Source organism: Pelodiscus sinensis, chromosome 5 (assembly GCF_052426305.1).
Source record: "Pelodiscus sinensis isolate ZL-2025 chromosome 5, ASM5242630v1, whole genome shotgun sequence".
In the NCBI taxonomy this organism is placed as follows: Eukaryota; Metazoa; Chordata; order Testudines; family Trionychidae; genus Pelodiscus; species Pelodiscus sinensis.
Window position 1 is genome coordinate 105,851,795 of NC_143056.1, and position 12,304 is coordinate 105,864,098.

At 46.5% G+C, this 12,304-nt stretch overlaps 1 protein-coding gene across 13 annotated transcripts in view; it reads left to right on the forward strand.

Annotated features, from left to right (window-relative positions):
- Positions 1-12,304, forward strand: part of IRAG1 (inositol 1,4,5-triphosphate receptor associated 1) — a 200,154-nt gene that overhangs the window by 65,968 nt on the left and 121,882 nt on the right. The gene's annotated exons all lie outside the window — the stretch shown is intronic.

Here is a 12,304-nt window from a genome sequence, read left to right on the forward strand (position 1 = left end):
GTCAGCCTGGCATTGAAGGCCTGGCGGGAGGGATTGAGGTGCCCCGTGTAGGGCTTCATCAGCCACGGCTGCAGTGGGTAGGCGGCATCCCCCACCAGGCACACGGGCATGTCCACGTCCCCGACCCTGATGTGGTGGTCGGGGAAGAAGGACCCGTCCTGCAGCCGCTGGCACACGGAGGAGTTGTGGTACACCCGGGCGTCGTGTGCTTTGCCGGACCAGCCCACATTAATGTCCGTGAACTGGCCCCGGTGGTCACACACGGCCTGCAGGATCACGGAGAAGTACCCCTTTCTGTTGACGTACCGGGACGCCTGGTGTTCCGGGGCACGGATGGGGATGTGCGTCCCGTCGATGGCCCCCCCGCAGTTGGAGAAGCCGAGGGCGCCGAAGCCCCAGATGACGGCGTCCAGGTCGGCGAGGCGGACCACCCTGCGGAGCAGCACCCGGTTGATGGCCTTGACCACCTGCGGAGAGAGACACAGCAAAGCGCCAATCAGTGGGGCGCCCGGGTGGCTGGGAGCGTGCGTGCCCTGGCAGTGCCCCGCGCCCCACTCCCGGAAGCAACCCCCCTGGCAGCGTGTAGTACGGCCGGGACAGCCCGACCCCTCCGGTGCGGAGCGCTTTCGCCTCCTCCCGCCCTCCCTTTGTCCCTGGGGCGGCCCATCCCCTCCTTGCAGCTCCCCTCCCCCCTGGCTCGGTGGCCGACGAGTGCCATACCTGCATGAGCACCGCTCCGACGGTTGATCTCCCCATGCCGAACTGGTTCCCGATGGATTGGTAGCTGTCCAGCGTGGAGAGCTTCCAGAGGGCGATGGCCACCCGCTTCTGGAGGGGGATGGCGGGTCTCATGCGAGTGTCCCTTCTTTGCAGGGCAGGGGCGAGCCACTCGCAGAGCTCCAGGAAGGTGTCCCTCCTCATCCTGAAGTTCTGGGTCCACTGTCGGTCCTCCCAGCGCTCCAGGACGATGCGGTCCCACCAGTCGGTGCTGGTGTCCAGACGCCAGACGCGGCGGGGCACGCCAGTGCTGGGGCGCCGCCGCGGCTCCTCCACGGCCCCCAGGGCGGCCAGGCGGAGAGGCAGGGGGCTGACGTTCACCAGGTGGTGCCAGGCAGCCTCGAGCCATTGCTGGCAGGCTTGCAGCAGCAAGTCCAGAATGTGCACCAGAAGGTGCAGGGCGAGCCGTGGCTCCATGTTGCCACCTGCAGCGGCCCCCCCGAAGGGAAGCACCGACACAGACGGGCGCAGAGACCAACGCTTTGCTGCCCCTCGGCGAGGTTGGCAAGCAAGCAGGAAAAACTAAGAACCGGCTGTCCAGGGGGGTCCCTTTAAGCTCGAGCCTCAGAGATAGCCTCAGACAGCAGCCACACAAAGCAACTACTGACCTGATGCCCTGCCAGAACCGGTTTCAGCTGCCCTTAAATGCCCCCCTGCGTCCAATCAGTGTGGACGCGCTAGTTCGAATTAGCAAAACGCTAATTCGAACTAGTTTTTAGTTCTAGATGCGCTAGTTCGAATTAGCTTAGTTCGAATTAGCGCTGTAGTGTAGACGTACCCTATTTCATCTTTGTGGCCTCTCAGATTTTCATAGAATCCTAGGGCTGGAGGAGACCTCAGGATTGGGATTATTCCGTCCCAAGTGCAGGATTCTGCACTTGTCCTTGTTGAACCTCATCAGATTTCTTTTGGCCCAATCCTCCAATTTGTCTAGGTCACTCTGGACCCCCTCCCTGCCCTCCAGCATATCTACCTCTCCCCCTAGCTTAGTGTCATCCACAAATTTGCTGAGGGGGCAATCCATCCCCTCACCGAGGTGATTAACGAAGATGTTGAACAAAACCGGCCCTAGAACCGATCCTGAGGGCACTCCTCTAGAAACCGACTGCCAACCTGACTGTTGATCACTACCCATTGGGCCTGAAAATCTAGCCAGTTTGACTGTGAAGATAGAGGCAAAGAAAGCATTGAGTACTTCAGCTTTTCCCACATCATCTGTCACTAGGTTACCTCCCTTGTCCAGTTACCTCCCTCTCTGATCACCCTCTTATTGCTAACATGCCTGTATAAAGCTTTCTTGTTACCCTTCACATCCTTTACTAGATGTAATTCCAATTGCACTTTCGCCTTCCTGATAACTCCCCTGCATTCTTGAGCAATATATTTATACTCCTCCCTGGTCATCTGTCCAAGTTTCCACTTCTTGTAAGTTTCCTTTTTGTGTTTAAGCTCACCAGGATGTCCCCGGTAAGCCAATTTAGTTGCCTACCATATTTACTTTTCTTACTACGCATCGGGATGGTTTGTCCCTGTGCCTTCAATAAGGCTTCTTTAAAGTATTGCCAGGTCTCCTGGACTCCTTTCCCTTTCATGTAAGCATCCTAGGGAATCCTGGCCTTCAGTTCTTTTGTCTTTGCATTGCCAATTGGTTGACCTATTGCTGTATTCTTGATTCTATGGTACAGCTTGATTCATTAAGATTTTTTTTTTATTTGACTTTGTGCTTTCTTTCACATATAGTGCAACTCATCCACCAGCACTTCTTACTGTATATTGGGCAACTTGCTATTACCATGTCCCATTGACTATTCTCATTCCATCTAGTTTCCATGATGCCTATTATATCAAAACCTCATTTAATGCTGCACTATCTAGTTCACCCATAATTTCTAGCATTTTAAAGTAAGCAAGTACGTATTTTGACAACATTTAATTTATCAATATTCAGACTAAAAATAAGGTGTAAATTGTTAATAGTGAGAGTCGTGCTCAATTCTCCATCAATGACAATTTTTAAGTCAAATTTGGATGTCTCTCTAAAAGATATACTCTTTATATAGTATATCTATAGTATGTGTGTGTGTATATATATAGTCTAGATAGACAGACAGCTAGCAGTGGGAGTGATGGCAACCATGGCAGAGTAAGTGCTGGAGTCGGCCATGGCTCTCACGAAGGGCGCTGTGTAGCCTGGGGCTAGCAAGGCTGTTCTGGTGCCACAAGGCCTTTCCATTCTGTCTGCAGCTTTAAGCTCTGCAGGAGAAAAGGAGCATCAGAATTGTCAGGTATGTGGCCAGAGCAGCCACAAGTGCAGCTATGAGAGGCCTCTGGAGGCCAATTATTTCAAAATAGCAGCAGCTGAGCATCCACACTCACGCTGCTTCAAAATAACAATCTAGGCCCAATCAAATTAAAGAGAAAAATAAAGAAGGAAGATTTTTCACTGTACATAAAGCCATTCAATCTGCAGTTTCCTTTTTCTTACTCTGCATGGATTTTTATCTCACTGCCATCCGCCTTGGTTCTATTTTTGGAGGACAATCTTTTGGGCAACACAGGGAGTAAGTTAACAAACCATCTGTTCACAAAAACTTGTTGAGTTTCTTAGTTATCTGCTTCATAAAGAAGAGCAAAAGTCTTCCTTACTCATTTTTATCCCCGTTCCATTTACCCAAAATCTCAGGCTTTCAGAACAAAACTTCCAAACTAGCGTGTAAAAAACATAGGCTCCTAAATCCATATTTAGACACCTAAATAAAATGGCTTGATTTTTTTTAAAGAAATGCTGAGCACTCTCAAATTTAATTGATTTTAAAAATCAGGAAACATTTGTTTAGGTACCTAAAAATGGTTTTAGGAGCTTAACTTAAAGTACTCAATTTAAAAAATATTGACCTTTGTGTATATGCTTACATTAGATCTGTGGCTCTCAGACTGTGGTCTCAGGACCACCAGTATTATATGGAGTTCTTTGTGGAGTCCTCATCTTTACATACTTTTAGGGCCAAGCAGTGTAGGAGAACTGGGCTACTGAATGGGGAGGCTGATCCATAAGAGGTTCTTAATCTTCCAAAGTTGCCTACAAAATAAAACATTGAACCAGATGATTGTCATTGTCCTGGTCCTGGGATATGAGGGAAGGATATTGATTTCATGGGAGAGAAAATCTGGAGATTTAATTTTTGTATTGTAATGCTAAGGAGAAAAGATACTTTTTCTTGTCTTCATTGTTGTACGAATCCTGGTGAAGCCATAAGAGCAGAGCTCTCAGAAAATGTGGAATTGGGAGGCCTCTTTTCCTTTCCTGAGTGTATTTAATGTAAGATGTTTTTGTTACTAACGGTGAAAAGTGAATTATTAACCACTCAGCCGCATTTTCTATTTGTCCTGGCTTTTCTGCTGGCCAGAAAACCAATTTTCTTCCTGATTTTCTCAACTTACAATGTGCTGATTTCCCCCTCTTGCAGACCTACCAATCTTCACTTGTATTAAAGAGAGTTTGATTACTTTTCCCTGAATCAGTGTTGCCTGCTTGCCAACCTTAACCAAATGCAAATATGGGAAATTACTTCCTTTGTAAGGTGGCTTGTTGTGGTTGTCCCTCCCCAGTCCCATACTACTTCCTTTTCTCCCCCCCATCTTTTGAGGGTGGCTGTGGAAACAGTAGGCAGCCCTCCATCTTAGGTAAGGCTGCTTGATTTAGAGCCTCTTACTTTATAATAGGAGAGTTGTATTATCATAATAACTACCCATTCTGTTAGGCATTTGAATTATAGCCAACATCCCTGTGACTTCCCTGTTTTCAGTTAAGGCCCTATATGCCTTAGAATTGGATTTTTTTCTAGTTTTCAGGCACTGATATAGCTCCCCCAGTGCATATCTTAAAACTAGACAAGAAAGCCTCCCTCTGTGTTGGTGGCCTTACTTACCTTCTGAATCTCAAGTAATGGGCACACATGACCATTTTCCTGGATCACATTGGGGTTTGCACCAGTATTCTGGTCTTTTGTGGAGTCATCCTTTTGGACTACATCTACATTGTGCATTCTTGCATAAGAAGATATGCAAATGAGGCATGAGGGTGAATATAGCAGTCTTATTTGCATACCTAATGAGCCACCATTTTTGCGCAAGGAAAATAAGTTGCAGAATGGCTCCTGCACAAAAGGGGAGTGTACACAGCTCCTTCTTGCACAAAAGCCCCTTGTGCAAAATGGAAGCTCATTAGGTATGCAAATGAGATGTGGCAATATTCATTGTCATGCCTCATTTGCATATCTTTTTGCGCAAGAAAGTGCCTTGAAGTTTGCAACTGTGTGCTGGGGGAATGGAGCATCTGTTGTCAGATCTTTCATGGAAAAGTGATTTTGTTATTAGTATAACAGGTTTAGAAGATGTATTCAATTAGGATGATTGATTTTACCTATTTTATCCTGGGCGCAGTAGCACAGTTTTGGACCTTGTTTTTCAAATCAAATACTCTTGAGTGGTTTACCTTGAAATTGCATCATTGCCTCTGTTGAGAAAAATTCTTTAAATATAAACTGTGCTATGAGGCATTCATCACAATCTCAGCTAATACGCAGGCTCATTTGAGAGGCAGCCAAATCATTGCTATCTTGACCAGTGAGATTCCTGTTGAATTTCTTGGCAAGACACAGAAGAAATGGGATGGCCTTCCTGCCCATAGATGGCAGAGAAGATCTTTTGTTTTTAAATCCAAGTAAAAAAGTTATCTCCAATTATTTCAAAGGGATAAACTACAAAGAGTTGCATGACTTCCTATTATGGTCTCAACTCTGTCCTCTTTGATTGAGGTCTCAAACAGATTCAACACATTGAAGAGTCTTTCTGAATCAAATGGTTAAAAGTTTTATGCACTGGAAATAACAGGATGTAAAGATGTGGACAGCAGCATGAAAAGGTTCAGTTAGTACATAATAAAGGATCTGCCGCCTCACAATAGACCTTCATAGACAAAATATTTGACTAGGAAAAAATAAGGGAAGCATTTTAATGTAAGAATCCTTTCTTTCCAATATTGAAATGAAGTTAGGTGAGACTGAAGTATTACTAAAGCTTTTGAGAGTCTTGCTTTCACAGTTAGGATTAATGGAACTCCTGTGAAACAATTGGGTCTCTGTGCTTTGCAAGCAAAAAACTTGCTTAGAAAGTCTACTTTGCAAACAATTTAGCTCAATGAAATTAATGAGGGTTCTGCTGTTGACATTAATGGGAGAAGGAGCAGTGCTTTTGGCACCTATCGTGCAATGAATCAATGCCTGTGTCAGGACCTGTTTGGATTAACAGAGGGGACAGTGAGCATCCTTCCTCCTACCATAATAATACACACACACAAAGGTGATGCGATAGTGTTAATTATTTAGGAAGCCAGAAGTTTGTATGGCAAAGTAATGTTGATCTTAGCTTGCAATGTTTTCCTGCTCTGACTGAAATATGGTACAATGGGGCTTCATGTTTATTTTAAGTCTGGCTTCTGGATCATAGTTACAAATAAAAAGATGGTGCAGGTTTTCCTTCAAACTGCTAACCCGGCAAACTTGACCTGGAAGTACAGTTATGGTTTTTCTGATTCATGCAACAACACAATGTTCCAAACGGAACATAGATCTGCAGAGCCAATGCCATCTGCAGCAGGAGTAAAAATTAGTTTTAACTTTCAATAAAGTAATATATTAGTGCTGAATCCTAACTGCAAGCAGATTGCTAGAGAAAATGCTATTTTTAGTGTAAAGCAACATTCACTGGGATTCAGAAGCATGGCAAGAAACCAGTTCTCTCCTTCTTCCCTCCGTTGACTCTGCCATGCTAAAAAAAATAAAACACAGTAATATAAATCATCACTAAAGCAAGCAGATCACTCTGAATATCCACAGTGATCAGATATGCTGAGTAAGGGTGCTTTTTTATGTAGTCACTTTTCGGAGTGGAACCTCACTTTGGATTGCCAGTTAGGTCATGAAGTAGTTGATTTTGTTTGCTGCAACAGGCTTTCTGAAATCTTTCAACAAAAACTACCTGACTCATGAGAGTAATCTCTTTGCACATTACTAATCATTTCTCTGTGTTTGCATTCTGGCAATGCAAAACTTAACTGGCTACATTTGCCACTTGCTTAGATGAGCTGGAGAATTTAATGTAATCTGTGTTGCCTAAAAGACTGCGAACACCTCTTACCATCCCAAAGTAGCCTGTTTATGGTTGTTTTAATCAAGAGGATATATTCTTTGGAATCACTATTTTAAAATAAGGTCAGAAAGAAATTTTGTTCCATCTATTTCTTCATGTGGTAGACTTTGCTTGAATAAGAACAAGCCGTGTTTAGCTTATTGGGTCACTAAACAATTGTGTTCTGCCCTAGTTGTCTTCAACTTACTTAATGTTGTCAAATTAGGTATTTGCTAATATTTTTTCCAAATTATATAATATGTTTTCCAGTTCAACTGATGCTTATGTGATCTTTTTTTATAAGACATTTGAAATTATAGCTCCATGTAGCATAACTTTAAATGATTCACCAACTTGGAATGAACTGACATCAAAGGACATGGGATATTTTTTCCCAAAGAAAATGTCAATTTGCTCCTTTACCTTTGCTAAGAAATTTGTCAGAGACCCATTTCAGAACTCATGTCCACTGATTTTCCTAACTCAGCCTACAGCCTAGACTAAAGTAAAGCTGTAATTTGAATTATGCCTAATTTTGAGAGTAGTAACATCTAGGCTTCTCCTGTCAGAGACGAAAAATGTTGAAAACACTGGTAATAGAGAGGTAGCCGTGTAGCTTAGAGGGAAATCCTTGGCGAGTTTAAACACAAAAAGGAAGCTTACAAAAAGTGAAAATTTGGACAGATGACTAGAGAGCAGTATAAATATATTGCTCAAGAATGTAGGGGAGTTATCAGGAAGGCGAAAGCACAATCGGAATTGCAACTAGGAAGGGATGTGAAGGATAACAAGAAAGGTTTCTATGGGCATGTTAGCAATAAGAGGGTGATCAGAGAGGGTGTGCGGCCTTTACTGGATGAGGTGACAGATGATGTGGGAAGCTTTTTTTGCCTCTGTCTTCACAGACGAGGTCAGCTCCCAGACTACTCACTAGGCAATGCAGTATGGGAAGGAGGTGGGCAGCCCTCGGTGGAGAAAGAACAGGTTAAGAACTATTTAGAAAAGCTACACATACAAAAATCCAGGGGTCCAGATTTAATGCATCCAAGGGTACTGAGGGAGTTGGGAAATGTCATTGCAGAGCCTGTGGCTATTATCTTTGAAAATTTGTGGAGATCAGGAGAGGTCCTGGACAATTGGAAAAAGGCAAATTTAGTGCCCATCTGTCACGGTCCACCTGCTGGTCCCAACTGTATTGTCAACAAAAACAAAACAAGGAAGGCTTTGGGGGTAAGGCGTCGACCACTGCCGGCGGGGTGGGGTCTGGGCCCTCCCTCGCTCCCGAACCCCGGCCCAGGGCCCTAACACTAGGAGCTTGACTTCCAGTGGAAGCAGGCGGGGGCTTGCCCCTAAACTCGCCTGCTCACGGGCTTTGTGACCCTCCCTGGGCCTCACGACCCCGCCGGTGGCGGGCTCAACTCTCCCCGCTCCACCCTGGCATAAGCAACTCGGGCTCCCAGCCCGCTGGTTCCTCCCCAGCCCCGGTACCTGCTCCTCCGTTCCCCTCCTGCTTCCCTCCTCCCCCTTGCTGGCCCATCCGGCCCCTTTTATCCTCCCCTCGGCCGTTTTTCCCCATTTCCGGGTTCCCGGCGGCCATTTTGCCCGTCGCGTCGGTGACGTCAGCTGGCGTCATCTCCGAGCACTGCTGCGCGCCATCTTCCCCACCCTCGGGCCAGCCAGCCACAGTCTTCCCCGGCCCCCGCCCGTCTCGGGGGCAGTCCAGAGGTGGGTTCCCCGGGGCTGCCGCCACAGACCCAGCGGCTCCTGCAGCCATGGACAGTCCTTCCGCCTGCGGCTGGTGACGGGGTTGCTCCACCCCATCACACCATCATCTTTATGAAAGGGAAGAAGGACAATCCAGGGAACTATAGACTTGTCAGCATTACCTCAGTCCTTGGAAAAATCATGGAAGGGATCCCCAAGGAAACCATTTTGAGGCATTTGGAAGAGGGGAAGGAAATCAGGAATAATCAGCTTGGATTCAACAAGGGCAAGTCATGCCTGACAAACCTGATTAGCTTCTACGATGAGGTAATGACTCTGGAGACATGGAGAAGTCAGTGGATGTATGTACCTTGACTTTAGCAAAGCTTTTGATACAGTCTCCCACAATATTCTTGCCAGCAAGTTAAGGAAGCATGAATTGGATGAATGGACTCTAAGGTGGATAGAAAACTGGCTAGATTTTCAGGCCCAATGGGTAGTGATCAACGGTCAGGTTGGCGGTCGGTTTCTAGAGGAGTGCCCTCAGGATCGGTTCTAGGGCCGGTTTTGTTCAACATCTTTGTTAATGACCTGGATGAGGGGATGGATTGCCCCCTCAGCAAATTTGTGGATGACACTAAACTAGGGGGAGAGGTAGATATGCTGGAGGGCAGGGAGAGGGTCCAGAGTGACCTAGACAAATTGGAGGATTGGGCCAAAAGAAATCTGATGAGGTTCAACAAGAGTCCTGCACTTAGGAAGGAAGAATCCCAAGCATTGAAACAGATTGGGGACCGACTGGCTAAGCACCAGTTTGGCAGAAAAGGACCTGGGGATTACAGTGGATGAGAAGCTGGATTTGAGTCAACAGTGTGCCCTTGTAGCCAAGAAGGCTAATGGAATAATAGGGTGCTTTTGGAGAAGCATTGCTGGCAAATCTATAGAAGTGATTATTCCCCTTTATTCAGCTGTTGTGAGGCCACATCTGGAGTATTGCGTCCAGTTCTGGGCCCCCCACTGGCTGAGGGTCCAGCAGACAGCAACCAAAATGATTAGGGGGCTGGAGCACATGACCTACAAGAAGAGGCTGAGGGATTTGAGCTTATTTATGTAAGCGGTGGAATGGTCCCGCTATTGTGGGGAACTTTCTTGAGTTCTATACCACCCGGGTGAAATGGACCAATGAAAGGATATGAGTCCCCACTCCTACTTCCTTTACTCCATGGCCTCCCTGATCCTGAGGGCTCCCCCTCCACTCTCCTGAGTAGCAGAGCTCTTGAAACCCCAAGAAGGTTGGGCCCAGGTATCCTGGGGCTTAATCCCCGACATTGTAGTCACTTGGGGTAGGGGCTAGCGTGTTCCCACTCCGGGGTGCTCTCGTCACACTGCATGCTTTCTTGGTCCAGTGATCATTCCATAAAGTTCAAAGTAAATACAATTTATTAAACATCAGCTGATTAGAGAGAAAAGAATAAGAGAAAATGAGAAAGGTTAAATGAGAACACACAGTCCTGCTCTGTGGCATGGGGACATCACAAACAGCAGTCTGCAGAGTGTAAGGACAGTTCACACTCTCTTCCTTATAGGCCCCTTAGAGGGCCTGGATGTGCTGCAGGGGGCTGCAGGCTGGACACGCTTGCTCTGGCAGTGACCACACAGCCTCAAGCTCTAGGTAGCCAGACCCCTCTCGCAGTCTGTCCTGCTGGGCCTCTTGGCTGGTGATATCTCCCTGCCCAGAGCCTCTCCCCCCACTTTGCTGGTCCCAGCTGCTCACCACACCCATCTGCAGGCTGTGACGCTTTGCCAGTCTCTAGCTCCTTGCGTTGCTTCTCTGTCCCTTTTAGCTCTCTAAGCACTGCCAGTCTGCTGCTCAACACAGGGTCAGCGCTCCTTGGACTGTGTGTGCCTGCCTCTGTTGCTGCAGGACTGCCCCTTAGCACAGCTTGCACTCCTTTTAGCTGTCTCGCAGCTCTTTCCTTGCCCAGAGAGACCCAGAAAAATCCAAGCTTACAGGGAGGATGGGGCCTGGCCTCTTACTTTCCTCACTGGCCTGTCCAACCTATCAATCAGGCTGAGCTGGAGTGTTGGCTGCTTTCCATTGTCTTTGGGGTCTGTCAGTCTCAGGGCCCTGATTTCTCATGGACCCTTCCCCTTTGATTCTGGGAGCTGGAGAACCAAAAACTCCCACAGAGTTTTAGTAAGGGGCTAACAGTCCCCTTACATTTAGTCTGCAAAAGAGAAGAGTGAGGGAGGATTTGAGAGCAGCCTTCAACTTCCTGAAGGGAAGTTCGAAAGAAGATGGAGAGAGGCTGTTTTTAGTAGTGACAGATTGCAGAAAAAGGAGCAATGGTCTCAAATTATAGTGGGGGACGTCTAGATTGGATATTAGGAAAAACTATTTCACTAGAAGGGTAGCGAAGCACTGGAATGGGTTACCTAGGGAGGTGGTGGAATCTCCATCCCTAGAGGTTTTTAAGTCCCAGCTTGACAAAGTCCTAGGCTTGGTTGATTTATTTGGGATTTGGCCTGCCTTGAGCAGGGGGTTGGACTCAATGACCTCCTGAAGACTCTTCCAGTCCTAGGATTCTAGGATTCTATGGAGTATCTTATAGTAAAATGCAGGGGCTTAGTCATAGATCAGGGCTCCATTGTGCTTGGCACATATAAATACATAATAAAAACATAGCCCTTATTCCAGTGATCTTACAGACTAAGGCTACATCAGCCCTATGAGCTAAGGATGTGATTTTGATGTTCGTGAACAACTAATCATGCCAGCACTCATAAATCTAACACAAGAATAAATAACCGTGTAAGCACAGTTACCAGAAGCAGAGGCACTGCTTAGTGAAACTGAACATATACCCACGAGTTTCAGACAGCTTGGCAATGCCTCTGCTTTCACTATCCATATTACCATAGCTACACTACTGTTTATACTCATGCTTGCTTGAAGATAGCACGAGTATGTATACAAAATCTTTGCATTAGAACACAATGATGTTGATGCTAAGAGGTGTTTGTTCATGATATTTTAAAGTGATTGTGATGGGGTGAACTAGTCCCAAAGACCCCCTGCTGGAGACCACAGGGTTCTGGCACACCGATTGTAGTAAAGGAGGAGCATAGAGGCCTCCAAGCAGGCTAGAGCAGTGTTTCTTAAACTGTGCACCGTGGTACACCGGTGTGCTGTGAGGCAGTCGGAAGTGTGCCTTGGAGAACAACAGAATAAAAAATGGCTGCCCTTAAAGGGGCAGGCGACCTTTTTTGTTTGTTTTTTTTTCTCAATAACTTTCCTCCAAACCTCTCCCCTCCCCCCCCCCCCCATTCTTTTTCTTTTTCTCAACAAAAAATCCTTGGTGTTCCTCATAAAAAAATTACTATTTGGTGTTCCTCAGTGTTAAAAAGTTTAAGAAGCACTGGGTTAGAGTTTCTGCAGGGGAAGCAGCCAGTTGGGACCCAGGAAGGCCATATAACAGGAGCTGCAGAATAAAGCAGTAGTTAGTTGCTGCATGGGACTTGAGAACTAAAGACTTGGTGCCTGGCTGGTAGGATGAGAAGCAGGTCCTTGAAAAGTTCAGTGTGGGAAGACTGAGCCCAGGGGATTACTGAGCACAGAACTTGGCCAGACTGT